Here is a 24,785-nt window from a genome sequence, read left to right as displayed (position 1 = left end):
GCTATTTTTAAGTACAGAGAGAATTAGGATTCACAGAAACCTCTGTGTAAGGTTTGCATATATGGTCTGAATCCCGAAATCTTGAAAACCACAGAGTTCATTTCTCAGTAAGAGATCCCAGTACATGGAATGGTGTCGGTACAGTCTGGTAATGTGCGGTGGTATGTCCCTTGTAAAGCATTGGACTCGTAATAAGTGAAATAACTTTTTCCTTCTCATGGTATTAAGATGAAATGGCAATTCCTGGTGGGTGGCGCTTGCGACTAGGCTTCCAGGCGTCTGGTATGCGAGGTATTGGTTTTCCAGCATGTTCACATGTTTTTGCAAGCAAATGCCTGGTCAGATCGCACATGCTTCATTTGTGTGTTTTATTTTACCATTTCTTTAAACCACTAATTTTGAGGCTGGTGGTAGAGGTGCCAGCAGAAGCTTTTCCCCAAGCGGGGATGCTGAAATAATAGTTGTAAATTGCAAAATGTAAACTAGCAATCACAGCGGTAGGGTACTATGAGGAGGGGTGTTGTTGAACCACTGGTATCAAATAGCAAACCTCTGATGTGACTGGTTTAGTCAGGCAGAGCTTCCCATGACCCTATTCCATTTCTAAATTTGTAGGGGAAAAAAACATAAGTCCAGGGAACAAAAGTTTTTTATAAGGAACATGTCGCCAGTAGGCCTGGGAATTTTGTGTTACATTTGTTACGCAAAATCCACAAAATTACGCCAATATGTCAAATTGCGTAATTACGCTGCCATTTGTGGCACAATTATACCTTGGAGTGCAGAAACAGTGCGAACAACCAAAACATGAGCGGCTGGTGTTTTTAGCAATTGTGGTTTATTGTTTTTTAAGGGCAGAATGCATCCTTGTGTCAAGAATTGGCATGAGGATACTTTTCGCGCTAAAATAAAGGGCTAAACAATGGATTTTCCTGAAATGTTGCTTAATTACGCAAGAGCAAATTATGAATATTTTGCACACCCCTAGCTGCTAGTGCTGCCAAATGTCAAGGGTGCCAAATAGCAAGGCTGCCTAGCTTTGATATCACCTACCACTTTATGCCTCTTTTTTCCACCACTTTGCACTCCTTGTTTCTTTGTAACATTCTTTTAGGCTATTTTTCCACCCGTTCCTTTTTATTTTGTCAGTATTTTTCTGTCTTTCTGCTCTTCTCCTCCATTTTCTTAATTTCTCCTTTCCCTTGCTCTGGATCAAGGAGTGACGATGTAAAAGAAGTCCCAGTCCCAAAAACAAGTGCCATTTGCAAGCAACTGCACAAATTAAGCCCTGGTGTGCTTTGCGTCTCCTTTATATTACGCCATAAAAGAAATCAGTGGGGCATATTAACAACAATGTGGGATAATTACATCACTGTGTTAGCGGCGTATTAGCAATGCTTTGTTCAGCGGTGATGTAAAATCCAGCGATAGCGGTGAAAACCAGCAATAGCGTGAGAAACCCAGTGATAATTTTAGTGCGCTAAAGAAAAGCTTGCTAATAGGCCAGTGTGGACTTAACCTAACAATCCAGCTCCTATTGACAAGATGGTTAAGTCAAGTTTTTATCAGGTGTTAAATTCCAGCGTTAACCGTGGTTAGCGTGACTTTTTTATTGCTCCGGGGGTCCGGGGCCGCATTGATAATAGAGGGAAGTTGTGTTTGCGACTGTTTCCATGTAGTTTTAGCGAGGAATGGCTACTTTGCATGTCATTAGCGATAAATATTGCTGACATGCAAAGCGGCAAAAAAACGGCTGCTGTTTCAAGATAACAAGCCCTAAAGCATGTTAGCGAGTCCTTGTAAATAGTGCGATAAAAAAATCGCTGCTTCATCGCAGAAAAGAGAAGCTAAACTGGTGAACATTCGCTTGATAATATGCCCCAGTGAGTCATGTTGCTGTGATTTCTACATGTGTCCTAACCTCTGCAACTTTGTTGATGACGTCTCTCGCTGATATCTGACCCACCAACCCTGACTGAAACAGAAAAGTAGCCTGTGGACCCATCCTGTGCCTCACCCTGTGTTGTAACATGAAAAATCCATAGTTGACACACACCACCAGTATTGTCGTTCTTCTATCTCTTGTAGCCAACGTTTGATGATGATAAAGGCATGTTAACCTAGGATCACTGACGCAATATTGCATGGAATTTATCACTGAGCCCTAGACTGGGTTCAAAACATCTCCCTTCCAATAGTAGAGGGAAACACTTATGTAAAATGGCTTGGAACAACCAGTGATGAAAATTATGAATTGCAGGAAGGAGGACAGAAAGACTATGTTTGATTGGTGAAATGGTACATTGAGTGTTTTTAGTTATGATTAGTTTATGCTCTATGAAACCTCTTCACCAAGGGTCCCACTGAATTACCTTGTCTTTTTGATGTCTATATCAAACTGCAGTGAACATCATGAGGACAAAGACCTCGATCTAGAAATCCAGCCCAGAACTAAGGATTCTGTGAATGGGTTTATAGGACACATTTTATGCCCGCTCAGCAGCATCAACATCTTCTCTGATACATCCTTGTGTGAACAGTACTCAAATGAACATGAGGTAATATCCAGTACCAATACCTTTTGTTCTGGGAAGATAGTAATTGACTAAATCCACACTTGATCATCAAAAGGCAAATAACACTGTCATCTGTGAGTTTTTCATGAGATACAGACTAAAATAGATATGACTGGAGCCCTTAATGGCATTGACAGGCTTGTTCTCTTAAGAAGATTTCATTAAGTTGAGTGTGACATTAGTATCCTCTTGTGCCGAGACGGCTCCTCCGTTATGGCAAAGGACTTTCGCCCCACTGGTCAGAACCAGGAGCTAAAAAAAATGATAATAAAGCTATTTATTATAATTTTTCCCTGGCTGAGCCGAGTGGCCTAAATCTAGCAGTGGCCTGAGTCTACAGTAGCAGGATGAGCAGGGTGGAAGAGAGCTGTGCACTGTAAGTGCGCATGTCAGTTTGGCCAACATCTTAGGATGGCCAAACCAACATGCGCACTTACATTTTCCCAACCCAACTGTGTTGCACAGCCAGGTGGAAGAAGGGGCACAGGCTCCCTGTCTCTGAGCGAGCACCAGTCCAGTCCACTTAGATCAATCCCAGCACTTTTCTCATGCTGGATAACATCATGAGAGCAGTGTCTGGATTGGGTGGGGAGTCTGGGAGCATGTGCAGTACAGACAATCCTGGAAGGAGCTGGACTCTGGCAATAGCAGGTACGTTCTTTTTATAAAATGTATTATTCCACCCCCCAATTGGCAGGCGCTACTACTATAATTATATATATATATCTATATATATATATATATATATATTCAAGCAAACTCGTCCCAAATCCACAAGACTGCAAAAATCCTGCACAGCTCTGGACAAACGAAGAGAGGAACCCAGGAATGGTGCCAAACAAGTGTGATTTTATTTCAGCTCAATCTCGCTCAGCATGCCCGCCATTATGCGTTTCGACAGTATCCACTGTCTTGATCACATGATGTGATCGCAAAGTTACATGGGATTTTATCCATCTAATCATAGAAACTAAAGGTGGACTAAATTATAACCACCACATTTAAAACATAGCATTCATTCAAAAGGGTACATGGAAACAACAGAAGGACTACCGCTATTTTGTATAGTCCAGTTCCATCTTGAATATAACCCATAGTGGGTAAATAAACTGAAGTATATACATGTGCAAATACGCAAATAAATAGCATGTACAAAAAAACTTCATAAATATATACATATAAATATATAAATATATAATTCATTTAAAACCATTGTTGAATTTCATGATTTACAAGAGGACAGTGTTTCACAAACCCTTTTTGAAAAAACGTTCAAAGAATATATCCCAAGTGGGAATTTCCAGTAAAGTGTCATGTGCTGTATGTAAACAAAGCCATAAGTAAGTACTCATATTTGAAAGTATCAAATTCCCATCTTGTAACAAGGAGCAGCCATCATCGCAAAAATTGCAAATAAAGAATATATTGAAAGTGATTAAGTGCAAGTAACTCGTTTTTTTTTAAAAAAGGGAAGAGCCCCTCCCTATTTCATATCAATCTGACAGATGTTAATACACAACAACAACCGAAAAATGCAAAACAATTCTTTTGACTGCAAATTTTACAATTTATGAATTTAGAACAGTCTACTCTAGTAACTAAACAGTATGGTTGAGTCCAGCTCTGGTATAGGTACACCTTATTTTCTGAAAAGAACTACAAACAAGTGTATAGGTCCTCACTGGCGTTAAGACCTCCAGGGGCACGACTGTTAAGTTCTAAGATGTACCTAGTTTCAAGTACCCTGAGCAGCCCATCCCTATTTCCCCCTCTCTTCAGGGGTGGCACACAATCTATAACAAAATAGACAAGATGTTTGGGATCACTCCCGTGTACCGCCTGAAAATGGCGTGCCACAGGGTAGGCTTGTTCATTATTGGTGATTGCCCTCAAGTGCTGCAGTATTCTCCTGTGAACCGGCAGCCGGGTGCTCCCTACATACCTAAGTTCACAGGGGCACTGCAGCACATAAACGGCAAACTCCGTTTTGCAAGATAACTGTTTAGTTATCAGGACTGGGTCTTCCTTGAAAGGAATGAGGTAGCGTGTTGTATTGCATCCGTTTTTACAGGCTTTACAGCTGGAACATTTCAGAAAACCTTTCCTCAAATTCATAAAGGTCTTAGATGTTGGGAGTTCCAAATGATTTTTCACTAGCCTGTCTGACATGGAGGTAGATTTCCTAAAGGAAAACTCGGGCCTTCTGCCCACTGAACCCCCAATGACGGGATCCCCCGTCACTAGGTTCCAGTTGCGGCTGAAAATCCGCCTGATTTCCCTATGTTGCTGGTTGTAAGTAACCACGACCCTAGAGCTATCTTTGGGTGCTGCATCTGACTCAGTGTCATTCTTAGATTTAGGCACTAGAATCTCTGCCCTGGTCAGATTATTGGCTCGTTCCATGGCCCTAGCGACCGTATTAGCTGAATATCCACGTGCCAAAAAGCGCAAACGACTTTCATCCATAGCTCTAGTGCACTCCCTCTCATCACTACAAATTCTTTTGATGCGAAGCATCTCCCCAAAGGGGATGCTTTGTATCAAGTGATGCGGGTGCTGACTTGCCGTGTGCAAAATAGTGTTGCCTGCAGTTGGCTTTCTATATAATCGTGTTGCTAGTTTACCTTCATGTACATAAACCTCTATATCAAGGAAGCATAGTTGGGTTTTACTCATAGAGGATGTAAATTCCAAGTTCAGATCATTACTGTTTAATTTTTCTACAAATTCCTGGGCCTCCAGCATGGTACCCTGCCAAATGAGAAAGAGGTCGTCTATATATCTCAAATAGACCGGTACTTTCCTCTCCATGGTGGCCTGATGCTGCACCATGAGGACCTGTTCCTCCCACCAGCCCATGTGCAAGCACGCTAGGCTGGGAGAAAAACAGGCCCCCATAGCTACCCCTCTAACCTGCTGATATACCAAACTATTGAACAAAAAATCATTTTGCTCCAGACAAATTTTAATCATCGCAGTGAGCATGGAATTATGAGCAGAAAAATTCATAGATCTCCTATTCAGGTAATAATTCACAGCCCTGATGCAGTCCAAATGACGTATAGACGTGTACAGGGATGTAACATCCAAACTTATGAGTATACAATTTTCATTCCAAACAAAATTGTCCAATTTTCTAACAAAATCTGAAGAGTCCTGTACATAGGAGTCCAAGCCCCTAACACTGTCCTGTAAAAAATAATCTATGTAAGTTGACATCTTTTCGGTGGAACTGTTAATTGCAGAAATTATAGGTCTGCCAGGAGGGATTTGTGTGTTCTTGTGGACCTTAGGAAGTAAATAAAAAGAGGGTATAACAGGGAATTCCTTCTTTAAAAATCCCAGCTCCTCTTTGGTTATTAAATTGCCACATTTCCATGCAATTAGTTTGGCATTCTGATCTTCCCATGCCAACCTTACTGCTCCCAAATTACTCCTCCTGTAACAAGAATGGTCTTGTAATTGCCTTTCCGCTTCATCTATATACATCTGGCGAGGCCACAGTACGATGTTTCCACCCTTGTCCGCTTGACGGACCAGGATGGTGTTGTCCGACTCAAGATTCTTAACAAGGGTGTTATAGCTCTGATTTAATTTGTTGATCACTCCGCGTTTCTTATTGGTAGTGATGTAGAGCTGTTTTAAATCTTTGGTTATCAAATCTTGATATACATCTATATTGTCATGAGGCAATATGGGGAGAAATACTGATTTAGGTTTAAAAGGAGTAGTCCCCGCTATTTGATCAACTCTTGATCTCACCAAAGGCAACATTGTCGAGGGGGTCATTTCCTCCTGCAATCCCCATATTTCATCAAAGTCCTCTCTATCCCCTGCTTGCAAGGTTATTGAGTCCATATCCACTGCCCCAGATTTCTTTTTCCTCGCCGGTTGTAATTCAAAATATTTTTTCAGTTTTAACTTTCTCACAAAACGGAAGGCATCCATCCTCGTATCTGCATAATTAAAGTTGCACGGGGGACAATATGACAAACCCAAACTCAAAATATTGGCCTCCTTTGCCGTTAGTTTCAATGTGGACAAATTCATTATTGTGTGGGGGCTGCCGCCTGTGTTTTTGCTGTTTTCTTGCTGTTCCAGCGGTTTTTCTTTTGACTGTTGTTTGTTTTTGGTTTTGTTGCACCATCTCCTTTCGCCTCGTTTCCTGTTGGCCCTTTGGCGTTTGGACCGCCAGTCTGCCCTCTGGATCTCAATGTGTCCCGGCGATCTTGACACATGCAGCTCATTTCCTGGGCCTTGGAGAGTGCTGTAAACCCCAACGGCATACTTCTTGCCCCCTCATTTTCTGACTCGCTGCCCACAGAGCTCGCATCTGAAGAGGATGGAACATTTGGAACATTGTCAGGCGCGACTACACGAGTTTTTCTAGCCCTCGCCTTGATGTTTTCATAGCGCTTGGCGTATGTGAAGATTTGCCCATGTAAATAGTCCAAGCGATCCCGCTCGAATTTGTAGGCTTTGCGTTTTTTTATAATATCTTCTTCCTTGCTTAGTCTAGTTTGCATTTCCACTCGCATTTTGTCCGTCGCTTCACTCGTTCCCATGCCTTCAATTTCCTCTTCTAATGCTTCAATTTGCGCTTGCAATTTGCAACGGTCCGATTCCGCATATTTTACCAATATTCTCATTAATTTTGCCGATGACCCTAGGTTTGCCTCTGCCCACTCAGTGAGCATGTCCGGGTCGGGTGTCTCATAACTAGGGGCTAAGCTGATTCGTAACCCTCTAGGAACCCGTCCTTCCTGTAGGTACAACATCTTGGATGGCCAAACCAACATGCGCACTTACATTTTCCCAACCCAACTGTGTTGCACAGCCAGGTGGAAGAAGGGGCACAGGCTCCCTGTCTCTGAGCGAGCACCAGTCCAGTCCACTTAGATCAATCCCAGCACTTTTCTCATGCTGGATAACACCATGAGAGCAGTGTCTGGATTGGGTGGGGAGTCTGGGAGCATGTGCAGTACAGACAATCCTGGAAGGAGCTGGACTCTGGCAATAGCAGGTACGTTCTTTTTATAAAATGTATTATTCCACACCCCCCAATTGGTTTAAGTAGCAGCCGCTACTACTATAATTATATATATATATATTTATATATATATATATATATATATATATATATATATATATATATATATATATATATATATATATATATATATATATATTATTTTCTTTTTTAATATATATATATACATATATCTATATAGATAGATAGATAGATAGATAGATAGATAGATAGATAGATAGATAGATAGATAGATAGATAGATAGATAGATAGATAGATAGATAGATAAACTCCAACTCCGCATTCCATCCAGAACTCGGATGCCAACACAGGGACTCGGACTCAAATCTTTAAAAGCTTTCAAAATGTTAATTCGCTTTGTGACGCGTTTCGCCTGCTTTCGCAAGCTTGGTCACACAAACAAGCACTCATTACATTGATGGCGTTTATAAAATACATGCTCCGGATCACATGGTCTGCTACAACCACTGCAGTGGAAAACAGATAATCCCCCCGATTGTAAACCAAAACAATTATTGCAAAAATTGCTGTGTTGATCTCGTAATAATAATCCTAAATACATTTTCATGCTTTGGAAAATTTGAAAACAATTTAAACGGAATAGATATGTATTAATATCTATGTTTGTTGTCCATTTCCATATACCATGAAGTCAAACGGTTTGAAATCTCTCCTCACTATTTCCACTCAGGTTTATAGTACTTGGCAAGTGCCCGATTTAGCATTACATTCACAATCATGTTCTTTTTACATACCTTGTGGAACAAAACTACTATTCAATCCTATAAGCACATTAAAATTGAACATGTGCATATTGGAGTGTTTATAAATATTCTGATATTTAAAACTTTAAAATATATTGACATCATATATTAAACATTTTTAAAATAATAAAACATCATGGAGGTCTTTTCAGAATATCAATATAAATAAAGTGCAAATGCATTGTAAACAAACATAGTTCTTTTTGTGTTCTTTTGGGAAGATGATATTCAAAATATTATTAGAATAACTCATCGATCAGTACCCTTAAAGGGGAATAAAGAAAAAATGCTGTTTATCCTTTGTGTACAGTGTTTAGTGCAGGCATGTAATCTATACAGTACGTAGGTCCATAAAGTGCTAGTGCATACCACAATTTTTGATATATCAACTTTTATATCCTAATAAGAACACTCTAAAAGGTGCTAGTGCATTTTTCATTTGCAGAAATATTTAACTTCATCTCATTCTCCTTTATATTTTTCAATGGGTTCCTCCAAATAAAAGTTGCTATATATAAAAAATTATAAATGTATTTGTAATGATTATTTGTTAAATCACATCTTGACTTCAATAGTAAAAAGCCTGGACAATATACAATACAGATCAACACACCCAACACTTTTAGCAATCATTTTCTCAGTTGGTAGCTTGTGGTTCAAAATGAGCCATCTAATCTGGTCACTGCTAATGGACTAAATGCACATTTTAGATCCTTGTCTGTATGTATTCCAGACAGAATTCTAGTATTTAATAACATAATATATCTCAATTCTAGCTGCAGCAAATTTCTTTCTCTGTTTCCCCTTCTTCTCATTTTGGGAACCAGGTCCACTGCATAAAAGGTTAGGGTCCGATTCACAGAACTAACTTAAGACAAAATCATCAACTTACTACTTTTGGTATTCACAGAAGGCATTTAGTAGTCTTAATTTAGGATTTTGTCTAAAGTTTGGATTTTGTCTTAAATTAGGATTTTGTCTTAAATTAAAATTTTGTATTAAGTTAGGATTTTGTCTCAAGTTCGGATTTTGTCTTAAGTTAGGATTTTGTCTTAAGTTATGATTTTATCTTAAGTTAAACTTAAGACAAACTTAAGTTAAACTTAAAACAAAATCCTAACTTAAGACAAAATCCTAACAGAAGACAAAATCCTAACTTAAGACAAAATCCGAACTTGAGACAAAATCCTAACTGAAGACTAATAAATGCCTTCTGTGAATACCAAAAGTAGTAAGTTTAGTACTTTGTCCTAAGTTAGTTCTCGGAATCGGTCCCTTAGATCCCTCAATCTGCCTCTATTAAACTCATTGATATCGCGGGCCAAAGGATAGGTCTTATCATTATTTTTAATCGCCTGCATGTGCTGAAGTATGCGGACGTGGACCATGTGAATAGTGCTCCCTACATATATCTTTGGGCAGGAGCACTGTAAAATGTACACAACATGGTCACTACCGCAATCCAAAAAGCATCTAATTTTCCACAGTTTAGTCATCAATGGAGATAAATTGTCCTGGTATTTTTTCCAATTCTACCAGCTTTACATTTTTGACATTTGTAAAACCCTGGATTTAACTTCAGCCAATTCTCAGATTTTGGTATTTCCGGACTGCTGTCTACAAGTTCTTGCCTAATTGATTTTGCCCTTTTGAAAGTTACTTGTGGTCTACGCTTTACAATTGTGCTCGGGATTGGATCACTCCTAATCAGGTGCCAGTGCCTACTCACACAGTCTCTCACCATTGTGTGATAGGCACTGTATCCTGTAATTAGCCTGATTTCCTCATTATCTTTCCTTTGCAGTTTTTCCTTTCTCTCTTAGGGTTTATGGAGTTCACTACTCTCAATACCGCTGACCTTTTTCAATGCTTGTTCTAAAACATTCCTTTTGTAGCCTCTAACCTCCAACCTCCAGGTTAGACTAGCTTGAGCATCTTCCAATGCTTGTCTCTCACTACAATTCCGTTTCATCTGGTGATGCTCAGCGTAAGGGATGCTCATTTTGAGTTTTGTCGGATGGTGGCTGTTCACACGCAAGATTGAATTGCCTGTACCTATTTTTCTAAAGGTTCGTGTGTGCACTACATTGTTCTTCACATATACCTCTAGGTCTAGGAATGTTACTGTGGAGCTGCTGATTGTGTCTGTGAATTTTAAAATTAATGTGTTGTTATTCAGTTGTCTCATAAAACATTTGGCAGACTCAACTGTTCTTCCCAGGCCACAAAAAGGTCATCTATAAACCTCTTCCAAAACACCACATCTTCTTTCCTTTCCTTGGCATACTCCACCCTGACCACCTGCTCCTCCCACCAGCCCATATGCAAATTAGCATAGCTGGGGGCAAGGCAGGTGCCCATGGCTGTCCCATGGACCTGTCTGTAAGTTTCATTCCCATAAACGAAGCAGTAGTTCTCTAGACATAGTCTGCCTATTTCGTTTAACATTATGAAGTGTTGGTGTAACGAAATGTGTTTTGACTTCAAGAAGTGATGCATAACATTCAATCCTGCCTCATGCTCTATGCACGTATACAAAGATGTTACATCAAGCGTAATTAGCAAGTATGTTTCTTTCCAAACTAGATTTTCTAATTTGCTTAAAAAATCCCGTATATCCTGAATATATAATGGGAGTTCTGTGACAAACTCCTGCAGGAAGTGACCCAAATATCTGGAAGTCATTTCAAAAAGACTCCCTATAGCGACAATTATAGGCCTTCCAGGAGGTTTGTCCTTGTTTTTATGGATTTTGGGGATCAGATATAAAATCGGTGTTACTGGTTTCTCAATTTATAAACATAAATACTCATCTTGAGACAATAATCCAAGTCCCCTCCAGCGTGCAAGGTCCTTGTGCAATTTATTTTTCACCTCTATTTATATATATATCAAGTCCCATGGCTCCTGCTGTGTCTCGTTGAGTATATATATATATATATATATATATATATATATATATATATATATATATATATATATATATATATATATATATATATATATATATATATTCACTGAAAAAAACTAAAGTTACAGGGATGTTATAGTTAGGCTCAGGTTTCACTCTTACAAAACCAGTGAAATTCATCTGAGCTAACTATAACTCGCGCCCCACAATGCACTGCTTAAGGTTTCACATAATACATCACTCATGACATGGTCACTGACATCACTCATGACATCGCAGTGGACCCCCTGCATATATATGATTTGAGCCCTGGGGAGGTGGTGGTCCCTGGCGCTCGAGGGGAGCTGCATTGTATTTCTATTAGTCATTGGCCCAGGGAGATGGTGATCTCCAGGGGTGCGGGGGGACCTAAATGGCCCCCACATTTCTAATCATTATTTATAACCCCAGGGAAGTGGCGATCCCCTGGGCTGCGGGGTGGCCTAGCAGGCCCCCACATTAATACATTATGAGCTCCGAGGAGGGGCAGCCCCTGGGGCTGCAGGGGAGGCCATGGTGCGCCTCTGCACTTTTTTTACTTTTAAAGTAAATCGGAGTTTGAAATTCCACCTTAAATGGGCTTACTGACTTATACATGTGCCACAATTAAACACTGTGCCATATGAGGCATTTTTAAAAATTACCAGTTGGGATTTATTTTTTACATGCATCAGTTAACTTAAACATTATATAATGAATTACTTAATCTGGCTTTTCTCATAATCTTTTCTTTTTACACAGGATTATTGGTTTCTGGGAATTGTTATAAGTTTAATATTACGCCCTGAATGGGCCTGCCAAAGTAATTTCCACATCATAAGAACAATCTATTTTTCTTCAACATGCCTCATTGTTATTCAATATTTTAAAATATTGTTCTTATTGTGACCTACTTGATATAATTCTAGTAATGCAGACATTACCATACAAGACCCTACTGTGCATTCAACCTGTCTAAAATATCTCCCCTGTGAGCATGTGTTGACTAAAAATATACGCCAACAGGCAATGCGCAAGAAATATACAAACTAATATAAACAAATAGGTGAATAAATGCATAAAAAGTGTTAGAGTGTTCTATGTGTCATGCAGAGTGGAAGAGACACCTTTCAATATGTGGTGGCTAATCCTCGCATTGTGGACTGTATTTTTGTCTTTCCCTGAATTACATGTGACTATCTTAAATGCTGCTGGTACTGAGAGAAGTAAAACTGACAGGACCCCATGTGATCGATCCTTCCCCTATGCGTGTCCATAGCTATTCCTCACTGTTGATGCCCCAAGGGACTCAGGTCCTTAACACTACAATATAGCTTGATTCAAGGTTCCTCAAGGATCTAACTCTATCCCCTCTTCTTTCTTTATGGGCCACCTGATCGATGCAGAACACGCTTAACATATCTCTTCTTCTTTGATGTACCTCAGCAAAGGGTCTTGTTGCTGGATATGTGGCATCTTGACTGGCTATAGCCTGGTTGTGTTCCAGAACTCATCTATTGGCAGGGTGAACTGCACTGCCAATGTAATTCTTTCCACACGGGCTCTCCAAGCAGTATGTTATTAAACTTGAATTACAATTAAGTGATTTAGTGATAGTTGTTTGACTCTGTGCATGTAGCGTGGCAGTTCCTGCTGTTGGTTTTCCGTATAGCCTATTGCATAGATTGCTAGTTTTACATAGACCAGCAAGTCATGGAACAGTGCTTTTGTGCTGCTTATATGACTGATAAATTTCAGATTCGGCTCGTTGTTATTTAGGAAAGCAATGTATGTTTCTGCTGGTGCTTGGGTGCCCGCCACACAATAAAAAGATTGACCATGTCATGCGTGATGTAATATGTGACCTCATCAGCAGTGCATTGAGGGCGCACGAGTTATAGTTAGCTGAACTAACTATAACGGGGGAATTTCTTTGGTTTTGTACGAATGAAATGTCCAACTAACTCGAACGCCCCTGAAACCTATGTTTTTTTCAGTGAATTTCAAAGGTTTTCAAATGCTAATTTCTATGTATAACGTGCCTGAAGCCTATGTTTTTTCAGTGAATTTCTATGGATAAGTGGCAGTATGTAACAGGATGTATAGGTGTATGAGTACACATGATGAGTGAGTACATGTATGAGTGACTGTATAGGACTATTGGTGAATGAGTGGATGTGTTTGTAGATCTTAGAATTACTGAATAGGTGTGTTGTAGCTGGTATTGGTATGTCCATTGTTTTGAAAATGTTTGTTTGTATTTTTGAGTGTGTGTATCAAAGGTTAGATTAGGGTGAGAGGAGGTCTGCCACTCTATCACAAGGATGATGTCATCAGTGATGTCATTTGAGATATCATTAGTGATGTCTATGACCATGTCATGAGTGATGTAATAGGTGACATCATCAGCAGTGCATGAGTCTACTATTTTTTTTTAGTGACTTTCAAAGGTTTTTAAATGCTAATTTCTAACTATAACGTGCCTGAAACCTATGTTTTTTTTAGTGAATTTCAAAGGTTTTTAAATGCTAGTTTCTAACTATGCCTACAAAGGTAGGACATGTGAAGAAAGAAGAAAAAATGCAAAGAAAGAACCAAAAGAAATGCAGAAAGAAGCAACAGAAATCCACAAAGACGAAGAAAAGTGCAGGAAGAAGCAAGATGTGCAGAAAGAACAAACAGACGAGCAGAAAGAGGCCTTGTTGCAAAATCATCGTGTGCCCTCAACTTTTTCAGACGGGTACTCGTGGTAACTGAATCTGACTAACCAGGCCTACAGCCAGTGCAATGCTAAAAGACACTTAGAATACAGTGAAATCACCTACATACACTAGGGAACACTATGCTTTGGGGTACCCCTGTGATTAGCATGACCTCCTCTGTAAGGCCCTAGTACATAATAGGGCAGGGGGATTTCAAACTACCTCTAAGTCAGAGGTGCAGCCCCCTCTCTTAACAACTGTGCAAATGGGCCCTGTGGCGCATTTTAAGTTGGGGGATTAAGTCCCTTTGAATCCTGAGGGTCCCTGGGTCGAACTAGCCCACCAGGTACCTCCAGTAAGCGCCACAGAGCTGCGTTGCAGAGAGGTGTAAAAAGGTGCGTGGCCTGGACCACCTCTCAGCAATGCAGGCCTCTGGCAGTTACTAGAGATACCTGGTGGGCTAGTTGGCCACCAGGCTCTGTCAGGAATGAAGGGGAATGAATTCCCCAACTTAAAATGCGCCACAGGGCGTGTTTGCACACATGTCACCTCAGGCTCCGCCTTCTCCATTTACCACTGTGCAAACGCGCCCCGTGTCATGTTTTTAGTTGGAGGATTAAGTCCCCTTCAATCCTGAGAGTCCCTGGGGTCCAACTAACCCACCAGGTACCTCCAGTAAGTGCCATGCTTTTTGTGGCCCTGGGGGTCCTTGTGGGAAAATTAAGCAGGCCTAGTGGGTCAGGGTGTTTCTACCCTGCCCCCTTTTCTTGTTTTGTACCTCAGTTAGAACCGAGGCACAAGATGACTGTGAACACTTCCTGGTTTGGAGTGTTGACAGCCAATTAAAATGCAGCTTGTGATTGGCAGGGTGCGCGGATCCACCACTCCTCTATCTATCGATATGTTTTTTATTTTCATTTTCTCAGCAACTACTGAACAGATTTACATCATTTAACAAAAAGAGTTCTATCTGAACCAAGGGTTACCTTTTTGCCAAATTTGGTGTAATTCCGCACAGCAGTTCAGGCTGCGCGCTTACACACTCAGTTGCTGGCAACACTGGAGCCCAGCTCAATAATATGTTTTAACCGATAATTTCATTGCCCCAAAGAATAATACCTCTCAGCCATTATCATCATAATCATGCGGCACTCCTCTCACGCGACAGTGCGCGGATGAAGTTTGTTTCTGTTTTTGATATATACATGTACCCCGCATATTACGTCTTGAAGCCTCGCTCACTTGCTGGTCCGTGACTGAGGCGAGTTGGCTTTCTACATTTTAACAATGCAGCTCGACTCTTACGCGATAGTACGCGATAGCACATGGAGGTGGTTCGATGAGTATAGGCAGCCCCCATTTTATGCCTTTGGCCTCGTGCTCTCGCTGTACTGATACCGGGCCAAGTTTGCTGTCAGCGCATTCACAATGCGGCTCACCACTTACGCGATTGCACACAGGGGTGTCCAAACAACTATATGCACCGTGCATACTAATGCCTAGAGCCTTGCACCCAGGGCCGGACTGAGACCAGCAACCAGCCCTGGCAGATTGCTTCTCCACCGGCCCTGGTAACAGGAGTGGAGGGGATTGTTACACGCAAAGCACTGCTACCGGTTTTCTTACAGAGGGCCGATTTTGCAGCGCTGCTACAAAACCGGCACTCTTTAAGAAAAGCGGCCCCCTGCGGCCATAAAACCGGCCCCCACCCCTCCAGCCCACCGGGGAAATGCCCGGTGCCCGCAAATGCCAGTCCGGCCCTGCTTGCACCCTTGCTGTCTAGACTCTGAGGCCATTATTTCATTTACACCTTGCTCTTTGGTTGCACTGGCCCAAGTGTGTTATTGTTTTAACAAGTCCGGACTGAAGACCCGCCAGCTTTGGTCCCGAGTTATGTTTGGGCTATGCACATACAAGTTGAATTAATATGTTTGTCTTTTGATGGGCCACATGGGCCAGGTACGGATGGCTATGAATAGTATTATAGCGTCTGTAACATCATGCATTTTGCTTTTGTCCTTTGTCTCTTCTCTCCATGCATAGCCTAAGACACAGAGGCTTCACTCCCGATGTACGACCCGCTGGTTACTCTTGTTACACATAAATCCTGACCATTAGGTGAGTTGGGTCCGACCTGAATACTGCTGCTGCTTTGTTTTAACTGAACTCATCCACGGGGGCATGCTTCTTACTGTGCTCTCCGAGCTGAGTACTCACTTCTGGTTTTAATCACATACTAGCGGCACCCTAACTAGTATATCACTGTGTGTGTAAGGTCACTTTGAGTATGAATTTTGAACCTGACCTGTTATTAATTTGTCTCCGTTGTCTCCCAATATAGGCAAGGAACAGGGTAAAACAGGTACTTCATTCCAATAATTGTAATGAGACACTGATACTGTGAGAGATCATGTTTTGTAGACAGTTTTCACCTCTATTTAGGTCCTGATGAATCGCGTGTCAATGTACTGTTAGCGAGAAACATGTCGACCACATCCTTCACTTTCTAGTCTAGGCTCGAGCTAGGAAACCTAATATCCCAGCGAGTACAGACTAGCCTTTGGTTTTATTTGAAGCAAGAGACCACCCGAATAAAGTTGTTTACTGTTACCCTTTCCCTCATTTTAACTCACTCCTCCGTCTACAACTTTCTGGCCCCTCACCCACACTTCACCTATAGGCAGTTAGTTTAAAAGATCTTCGCTAAAGAGCCCCTCTTTGAGGTGTCGCCCGTTGGGAATTGCACCGCCTGCCCAACGAGGAGCATTGCCTATGATGAAGCATGACACCTGCAAAGGTGTGTGAGGTCTCTATATCCAACAAAATGGGTACCCCTTGGTAGTTTTCCACCGAGCCTCCACCTCAACTTCACACCCCTGTGACCTGCTCACACACACACTTTCCAGGAACAGCCCAGTTTTCTTTTGTAACACTGTATCGCTAAGGGCAATCATTGTGGCTGGACCGTCCACTCCCCGTGAGTGGTACTACCGCCCTTTGAGATCGGAATAGAACTTTTTCTCCCATTTTTGTATACTACGCTCATGTAGACACTCATGTGCTCACATACAGACCCACCCAGAGGCTCATGAAACTACTCACAAACTGACTCAGAGGCTCATGCACCCACTCACAGACCCACTTGGACACTAACACACCCACTCACAAACCCACTTAGAGACTGACACACCAAATCACAGACCCACTTAGAGACTCATGTACCCACTCACAGACCCACTCAGACACTCATGCACTCACTCACAGACTTCTCAGAAAGCCATGCACCCACTCACAGACTGATTCAAGCATAAATGGAAGTACTTCATAAACCCACTCAGACACTTTCACACCCACTCAGACACTTTCACACCCACTCACAGACCCACTAAGAAACTAATGCATCCACTCACAGATTCACTCAAGCACCCACTCAAAGACAGATTCACACACACATGGAGGCACTGGTAAACCCACTCAGACACTCTTACACCTACTCACAGACCCACTCATAGACTCATGCACCCACTAACATACCCACCGAGGGGCACATGCAGCCATTCAGACACACTCAGACAGTCACACACCCACTGACAGACTCACTCAAAGACTCATTTACCCACTCACAGACCCACTAAGACATGCATGCATTCACTCACAGATCTACTCAGAGATTCATGCACTCACTCACAGACTGACTCACACACACATGAAGGAACTCGTAAACCAACTCAGACACTCTCATGCCCAGTCACAGCCCCACTCATGTACTCACTCACAGACCCACATAGACACTCACACCCACACTCACAGACCTACTCAGAGACTCATGCAGCCACTCACAGACCTACTCAGAGGCGCATGCACCCACTCACAGATAGATTCACACACACATGAAGGCACTGGTAAACCCACTTAGACACTCTCACACCAACTCACAGACCCAGTCAGAGACTCATGCAGCTGCTCACAGCCCTACTCAGAGGCTCTCATGTACATTCACAGACCTACTCAGAGACTTATTCACCCACTAACATACCCACTCAGGGGCTCATGCAACTATTCACAGACCACTCAGTCACACATTCACTCACAGACTCACTCAGAGACTGATGCACCCACTGACAGATCCACTCGGGCTCATGTACCCACACCCATACCAACTAAGACATGCATGCATCCACTCACATGTGTTCACTCACAGACTGACTCACACATACATGGAGACATTCATGAACAAACTCAGACATTCTCATGTCGAGTCACATACCCACTCATGCACCCACTCACAGACCTACTTAGACACTCACACCTACACTCACAGACCCACTCAGAGACTCATGTAGCTACTCACAGGCCCACTCATAGGCTCATGCACCTACTCACAGACCATCTCAAACGTATGCACCCACTAATAGACCCACTCAGACACTCACACATCTACTCACAAGCCTACTCAGAGACTGACACACCCACTAACAGCCCCACTTAGAGACTTATGTACCCACTCATAGACCCACTCAGACACTCATGCACCCACACACAGACCCACTTAGAGACTCAAGTAGCTACTCACAGACTGACTCAGAGGATTATGCGCCCACTCCCAGACTCACTCAGAGACTCATGCACCCACAAACAGACCCACTCAGAGGTTCATGCATACACTCACAGACCCACTCAAACACTAGCACACCCACTCACAAATCCACACTGACACTCAGGCACCCACTCACAGACCCTTCTCAGAAACCCATGCACCCAGTCACAGACAGACTCACACACACATGAAGGCACTGGTGAACCCACTCAGACAGTTTCACACCCACTAACAAATCTACACAGAGACTCATGTAGCTGCTCACAGACCCACTCAGAGGCTCACATGCCCACTCACAGACCCACTGAGACACTCATGCACCCACTAAAATACCCTCTCAGGGGCTCATGCAGCCATTTACAGACTGGCTCACACACACATGGAGGCACTCGTAAACCAACTCAGACACTCTCAAGCCCAGTCACAGAACAACTCATGCACCCACTCACAGACTAACATAGACACTCACACCCACACCCATACTCATAGATCAGACAGAGACTCATGCAGCTTCTCACAGTTCCACTCATAGGCTCATGCACCCACTCACAGACCAACTCAGAGACTCATGCACCCACTAATAGATCCACTCAGACACTCATACACCCACTCCCATACCGACTCACACATACATGGAGGCACTGGTAAACCTACACAGACACTCTTACACCAACTCACAGACCCACTCAGAGACTCATGCAGCTGCTCACAGACCCACTCAGAGGCTCACCTGCCCACTCACAGACCCACTCAGAGATTCATGCACCCACTAACATACCCACTATGGGGCTCATATAGCTATTCATAGATCCAATCATGCACATATCCACTCACAAACTCACTTCACAGACTGATGCACCCACTGATATATCCACTCAGAGACTCATGTACCCACTCACAGACCCACTAAGACATGCATCCACTCACAGACTCATTCAGAGACTTGTGCACTCACTCACAGACTGACTCACACACACATGGAGGCACTCATAATTCAACTCAGACATTCTCATGCCCAGTCACATACCCACTCATGCACCCACTCACAGACCCACTTAGACACTCACACCCACACTCCTACATCCACTCAGACACTCATGCAGCTACTCACATACCTAATGAGAGGCTCATGCACCCACTCACAGACCACCTCAGACTAATGCACCACTAACAGACCCACTCAGACACTCACACAATTACTCACATACCTACTCAGAGACTGAGGCACTCGCTCACAGACCCACTTAGAGACTAATGTACCCACATATAGACCCACTCATGCACCCAAACACAGAATCGCTCAGAGACTCAAGTAGCTACTCACAGAGGATTTTGTGCATACTCACAGACCTACTCGGAGACTCATGCACCCACAAACAAACACAATCAGAAGTTCATGCACTCACTCAAAGACCCACTCAGACACTAACATACCCACTCACAAATTCACACAGACACTCATGCACCCACTCACAGACCCTTCTCAGAAATCCATGCACCCACTCACAGACAGACTCACAGACACTTGGAGGCACTGGTAAACCCACTCAGACAGACAGTCTCACACCCACTCACAAATCCACACAGAGACTCATGCAGCTGCTCACAGACCCACTCAGAGGCTCACATGCCCACTCACAGACCCACTGAGAGACTTATGCACCCACTAACATACCCACTCAGGGGCCAATGCAGCCATTCACAGACACACTCAGACAGTCACACACCCACTCACAGACTTACTCAGAGACTGATGTACCCACTCACAGATCCACTTGGAGACTCGTATACCCACTCACAGACCCACTCAGGGACCCATGCATTCATCCACAGACTAGCTCACACACACATGGAGGCACTTGTAAACCAACTCAGACACTCTCATGCCCAGTCACAGAACCACTCATGCACCCACTCACAGACCCACATAGACACTCACACCCACACTCACAGACCCAGACAGAAACTCATGCAGCTATTCACAGTCCCACTCGGAGGCTCATGCATCCACTCACAGACCAACTCAGAGACTCATGCACCCACTAATAGATCCACTCAAAACATTCATGCACCCACTCACAGACAGACTCACACATACATGGAGTCACTGGTAAATCCACTTAGACACTCTCATACTAACTCACAGTCCCACTCAGGGACTCATGCAGCTGCTCAGAGCCCCACTCAGAAGCTCACATGCCCATTCACAGACCCACTCAGAGCCTCTTGCACCCATTAACATACCCACTCAGGGGCTCATACAGCTATTCACAGATCCACTCAGTCACACACCCACTCACAGACTCACTCACAGACTGATGCACCCACTGACATATCTACTCAGAGACTCATGTACCAACTCACAGACCCACAAAGACATGCATGCATCCACTCACAGACCCATTCAGAGACTCATGCACTCACTCACAGACTGACTTACACACACATGGAAGCACTCATAACCCAACTCAGACATTCTCATGCATCCACTCACAGACCCACTTAGACACTCACACCCACACTCAAAGACCCACTCAGAGACTCATGTAGCTACTCACATACCTACTGAGAGGCTCATGCACCCACTCACAGACCACCTCAAAATAATGCACCCACTAACAGACGCACTCAGACACTCACACATCTACTCACAGACCTACTCAGAGACTGGTGCACCCACTCACAGACCCACTTAGAGACTAACGTTCCAACTCATAGACCCACCTAGACACTCATGCACCTACACACAGACCCACTCAGAGACTCATGTAGCTACTCACAGACTGACTCAGAGGATTATGTGCCCAGTCACAGACCCACTCAGAGACTCATGCAACCCCAAATAGACCCACTCAGAGGCTGATGCATCCACTCACAGACCCCCTCAAACACTTACACACTCACTCCCAAACCCACTCAGAGACTGACACACCCAATCACAGACCCACTCAGAGACTCATGCACTCACTCACAGACCCTACTCAGAAACCCATGCACCCACTGACAGACTGATTCAGACACAAATGGAAGCACTTTGTAAACCCACTCAGATACTCTCACACCCACTCACAGACCACTCAGAGACTAACACACCCACTCACAGACCCACTTAGAGACTAACATACCCAATCACAGACCCACTCAGATACATGCATCCACTCACAGGCCCCACTTACACACTCATGTACCCCACAGACCTCACTTAGACACTCATATACAAACTCAGTAACTGACACACATGTGGAGGCAATTGTGAAGCCACTTTAACACTCTCACACCCACTCAAAGACCCACTCAGACACTCATGCACCCCACCCACTCACAGTCCCACTTAGACACTTGTGCACACACACACATATGCAGTCAGTGACTCAATCAGCTACTTACAGACCCACTCAGAGACTCACAGACCCACTCACAGACCTACTCAGAGACTCAAACACCCACTAATAGACCAGGTCAGAGGCTCATGCACCCAATCATAGACCTATTCAGAAACCCCCACTCCCTCTCACAGACCCACACAGATTGAAGCACCCACTCATAGACTCACATACCCACTCACAGACCCACTCAGTCACTCATGCACCCACTTACAGACCTCACTCAGACACTCAGACACTCATGCACCCACTAACACACTGATTCATGCATACATGGAGGCACTCATAAACCCACTCAGACACTCTAACAACCAGTCACAGATCCACTCGGAGACTCATGCAGATACTCACAGGCCCACTCAGAGGCTCACTCACCCACTCACAGACCCACTCAGAGACTCAATAACCCCCTCAGCAGACCCACCCAGAGACTAATGTAGCTACTTACAGACCCACTCAGAGGCTCACACACCCACTCACAGACCTACTCAGAGATGCACACACCCACTCACAGACCCACTCAGAGGCTCATGCACCCACTCACAGACCCAATTGGGCACTCACACACTCACTCAGAGACCCAGTTAGAGACTGGCACAACCACTCCCAGACCCACACAGCAACATAAATACACTCTGACAAAGACACTCATGTGCCTACTCACAGACCCCACTCAGACACTCATGCACCCACTCACAGACCCACTCAGACACCCACAGACCCACTCAGAGACTCATGCAGCTACTCGCAGTCCAACTCAGAGGCTCACACACCCACTCAGAGACCCACTCAGAGTCTCATGCACCCACTTGCAGACCACCTCAGAAACTGACACACCCACTCACAGATGCCCTCAGAGACTAACATACCCATTTACAAACCCACTGAGACACTCATGCACCCACTCACAGACCCACTTAGAGACTGGTGCACCCACTTGCAGATCCACTCTGAGGCTCCTGTACCCACTCAGACACTCATGCACCCACTCACAGACCCACTATGAGATTCATGTAGCCACTTAAAGACCCACTCAGAGGCCGGCACACCCACTCACAGGCCCACTTAGAGATTCACCCCCCCCCACTAACAGACCCCCTTGGATGGTCATGCACCCACTCACTGACCCACTCATACACTCCCAATCACAGAACCACTCAGAGACTAACTCATCCACTCACAGACCAACTCAGACTCTCATACACCCACTCACAGACCCCTCTAAGATACTCATGCACCCAATCAAAGACTGACTCAAACATACATGGAGGCGCTTATGAACCCATTTAAACTTTCTAACACCCACACACAGACCCACTCAGACACTCATGTACACATTCACAGATTCACTCACAGACTCATGTAGCTACTTACACACCCACTCACAGACCCACTCAGAGATTCATGCCCCCAGTAACAGACTCCCTTTTAGGGTCATGGACCCACTCACAGACCCGCTCAGACACTCCCACTCACAGAACCACTCAGAAACTGACTAACCCACTCACAGACCCACTCAGAGACTCAAGCACCCACTATTAGACCAGGTCAGAGGCTCATGCACCCAATCATAGACCTACTCAGAAACCCCCACTCCCTCTCACAGACCCACACAGATTGAAGCACCCACTCATAGACTCACATACCCACTCACAGACCCACTCAGTCACTCATGCACCCACTTACAGACCTCACTCAGACACTCATGCACCCACTAACAGACTGATTCATGCATACATGGAGGCACTCATAAACCCACTCAGACACTCTAACAACCAGTCACAGATCCACTCAGAGACTCATGCAGATACTCACAGGCCCACTCAGAGGCTCACTCACCCACTCACAGACCCACTCAGAGACTCATTAACCCCCTCAGCAGACCCACCCAGAGACTAATGTAGCTACTTACAGACCCACTCAGAGGCTCACACACCCACTCACAGACCTACTCAGAGATGCACACACCCACTCACAGACCCACTCAGAGGCTCATGCACCCACTCACAGACCCAATTGGGCACTCACACACTCACTCAGAGACCCACTTAGAGACTGGCACAACCACTCACAGACCCACACAGCAACATAAATACACTCTGACAAAGACACACATGTGCCTACTCACAGACCCCACTCAGACACTCATGCACCCACTCACAGACCCACTCAGACACCCACAGACCCACTCAGAGACTCATGCAGCTACTCGCAGTCCAACTCAGAGGCTCACACACCCACTCAGAGTCTCATGCACCCACTCGCAGACCCACTCAGAAACTGACACACCCACTCACAGATGCCCTCAGAGACTAACATACCCATTTACAAACCCACTGAGAAACTCATGCACCCACTCACAGACCCACTTAGAGACTGGTGCACCCACTTGCAGATCGACTCTGAGGCTCCTGTATCCACTCAGACACTCATGCACCCACTCACAGACTTACTATGAGATTCATGTAGCTACTTAAAGACCTACTCAGAGGCCAGCACACCCACTCACAGGCCCACTTAGAGATTCACACCCCCACTAACAGACCCCCTTGTATGGTCATGCACCCACTCACTGTCCCACTCATACACTCCCACTCACAGAACCACTCAGAGACTAACTCATCCACTCACAGACCAACTCAGAGGCTCATGTGCCCACTCACAGACCCACTCAGAGTCTCATGCACCCACTTGCAGACCCACTCAGAAACTGACACACCCACTCACAGATGCCCTCAGAGACTAACATACCCATTTACAAACCCACTGAGACACTCATGCAC

Source organism: Lissotriton vulgaris, unplaced genomic scaffold (genome assembly GCF_964263255.1).
Source record: "Lissotriton vulgaris unplaced genomic scaffold, aLisVul1.2 SCAFFOLD_299, whole genome shotgun sequence".
Classification (NCBI taxonomy): domain Eukaryota; kingdom Metazoa; phylum Chordata; class Amphibia; order Caudata; family Salamandridae; genus Lissotriton; species Lissotriton vulgaris.
Note: the sequence above shows the minus strand (reverse complement) of the source record.